Source organism: Staurois parvus, unplaced genomic scaffold (genome assembly GCF_062004578.1).
Source record: "Staurois parvus isolate SC_StPar_1 unplaced genomic scaffold, SC_StPar_1.0 ptg001120l, whole genome shotgun sequence".
Taxonomy (NCBI): domain Eukaryota; kingdom Metazoa; phylum Chordata; class Amphibia; order Anura; family Ranidae; genus Staurois; species Staurois parvus.
This window is the reverse complement of record NW_028318916.1, coordinates 16,998-20,386: the sequence shown is the minus strand read 5'-3', so window position 1 is coordinate 20,386 and position 3,389 is coordinate 16,998.

The following is a 3,389-nucleotide window of genomic DNA, read 5'->3' as shown; positions in this document are numbered from 1 at the left end:
GTCATGCGTATATTTGCACTTGACGCGTTTTGAGAACAATCACAATCTCTTCTTCCGAAGTGCTTAGAGGGCATGACGCCTACAGTAAAGAAATCATTATATATCTCCGGTCCTTCATAAATACAAACAATACAATGACATTCTAATAGGACACAATGATACTCTTACATGGCCCCATGCAGGGGCGGAGAGCAAAGGAAGGACCGCCAATGGGTTAAAATCATTAATTACGTGAATGCAGCCAATAATTCCATATTCCTCTAATGACAGATGTGGAAAAAAAGGGGGAGAGAGAAACAGGAAAAAACAAATGCCGCTCCGTCATCTCCTGGAGGGGCCCCGCCACAACCACCCAGGAGCTGATGAAGAGTCTGTTCGGTGACCAATATTATTATGATGGTACTGTATAAACAAACAATAAAATAGGCATAAATCATAATAGTACAGATGTACCACAAAATCAGTAAAAAGCCAAAGGGATTGGAATGATCAGTGCCCTGATGATCAGTGTACCGGCTCTCCTCGCCTCACGCTGTCAGCTGTAAGCGTGAGGAGAGGACTGCCGATAACCGGCATTTCCTATTTACATGTGATCAGCTGGGATTGGACACAGCTGATCACATGATCAAGCCTACATCATCGGCTCTTTACTGCGATCGCTGCTCGCCCCCGGGGATGCGCATGCACAGCTGGAGTGGGAGGACATCATATGAAACCATTCAAGTATGTGTCCAACACATGATATCTAGAAATGCGTAAAACGCGTGCAACAAAAGTGTACAAAAATATGCGTTCTCCCTACACTAAGTGTGAATGGGGCCGTAAAGCAAGTTGAACAAATCTGTACCACTTTATTATTATTGATGTAGCACTACCCCCTTAGGAGTCGCTAGAGATTTGGGTCCCCCTATAGTCCTTCACATCCAGGCATCATATATTTCCTTCAATCCTTGCACACAGGAGACAGTAAACAGTCTTGAGTTTGTTTTTTTTTTGTTGGATTTTATAAAGGGGTATTGAACTTGGATGGGGAGAGGGGTGTATGCGATGCCCATGGTAACTGTAAACAGGACAAACTCCTTAACAACTATGTACAAGTCTATTAGACAAAAATCATCTTCTTGGAGACCTATCCAGCCTCTCCTTATGTACCTCCTCAGACCCCTAATGAAATCTCCTCTTCACCCAGCTGTCTGAGGGAATCCTTGAGCATGGGAGCCCAGAATCTGCCACTTTAGCATCAGCAGACCCAGATGGGGCTAGTCATGTTTCCCACCAGAATTCCCTCTGTGGTGTTACTCACTCAGTCCTCGTCTACAAGCTTGTGGGTTGGTGGCTGCCTTCAGGCCTTAAACTGGGCTTGCTCCTTCCCTGCTTCTCAGGTTGTCCTCTCAGAGTATGATTGAGGATGAGAGATCCTCCCTTCCAGCTCCTCCACCTGTAGGTAGGCCCATCTCTTGGACCCCCTCTCAGGCTCCTCACTCCAGCCTGCTCACCCCATCTGCTACTGAGCAGGCTCAGCCAATCTTAAGGGTTGTCCTGACCCCATGCCAATCCTCCTGCTTGGGGATTGGCCAGGGCCTGCTAAGTGTGCAGGCCATCCCCTCCTCACCCCTGCCCACTGCTTCTAGAATATTTCCAAGATTCTAGAGCAGTGGGGAGGTATCAGGGAACTGACCTACACAGCCTCTCAGCCCTGACTTGAATGTAACCCTGCTAACTATTACACTCTTATCTCTTCTATTTTATTTCTTATTAAACATTTTTTATGGTAATGCACTAGGCCTGTGCGCCCTCTCTTTGTTCTTTCCTCATCAAGTGGGAGTGGGTACCTGCTTCTCCCGAAAAAAAAACTAAGTATCAAATGTTAAATAGCAGGGAGGAGGAGGCAAACAAGAGGAACTTCCCCTACTGGGTGAAGTTCTGCTCTAAGATCGCCTTGTCTTTGGTTTCATGCAGAGTCTGGTTCACTTGCAGAGTCCAATCTGATGAGCAAGAGTCTTTGGCCCATGGCTAATGTGACCCTCCATATCCCTGGTAGTTTTGATGTTAAACAATAGCCCAGGTCTGCCAATGCAGCCATCTTTTCTGATCCCTGGAGAGGGCATCACAGAACTAACAAAACCAATCAAATGATCTAAGGGATGTACCGAACAGGACTGGACAGGATTTCCTTATGCTAAGCGGACACGTCCTTAAAGGGATATTTCACTGTCCACTGCTAAGTCTGTTCTGTGAATCAAGTGTAATAATCATTTTTTGTTTGTGAAGTGCCTCATATATAGTCCAGGGCAAATGTATTGTATTTTATGTATAGGTTGATGTATACATTACTTAGTGCTGCAGATCCCAACCAAATAAATTTTCAGTGGAAGACACCATGGCTCTTAGTGGTCTGCTGCACCATGCATGTTTTTACAAGTAAGACATTATGATGTAGTAATGAGAGTTTGCGTATTATGATGTGAATATGAAAATGCGGACTGTTTTCAAGTGTGGTACCTCTGGTTTGTTATTGGTGGTGGGGGTCTGTTCAGACCCGCGAGCAGTGATGCACTGAGAAGGTTAGCCTCTTCTTACCACCTCTGACAGTTGGTTAGGGGTGGTTGGGGTTGGGATTTTTCATGTGCATCGGTGCCATGTTTTATGCACAATGTGATGTCAGTGTACATGGGGTCATCATCATTGTGTCATCATGTTCTTGCCATGCAGGGGGCTGTGCTCTCAGTGCCATTTTGCCTATATGGCAGCGTATACCAGCTTTTGTGAGCACCTTTCCTTGTGGGATTGTCGGGTGGCATTCGGAATGAACCACGATGAGCTCGTTGGGATAAATAGCAGAGGCAGGTGAGGGATGTTTCTTTTTTACTTGGATATTGTGGAGCAATACTTTGGATTATAGTCTAAATATGTAAGATTTATGATGGTTTTTGTTCTTGCACACAACTTAAGTTTGACGCTTTACACTGCCTTTGGGGACTGTGTCAGTATCTTCTTTCTTTGATAGACCTACATTCATTCATCCTTTTGTGAGTTGGGTGTAGAGTATGTTCCAGTTTTTCTTCCATTTGACTCTAAGTAATCTGGGTGATAGCCTCCACCAGTACAATCTATTATGTCTCATCTCATCTATAATTGACACAGTAGTCATATAGGAGTTTATTTACTAAAGCTGGAGAGTACAAAATCAGGCTCACTTCTTCATAGAAACCAATCAGCTTCCAGGTTTTATTGTTAAAAGGTAATTGAACAAGCTGAGGTGAGAAGCTGATTGGTTTCTATGCAGAAATGAACCTGATTTTGCACTCTCCAGCAAATGTAAGCTAAAGTAAATAAGTCCCACATTGTCCTCTATTCATCCCTGTTAGATATCACTCATTTTGATATAG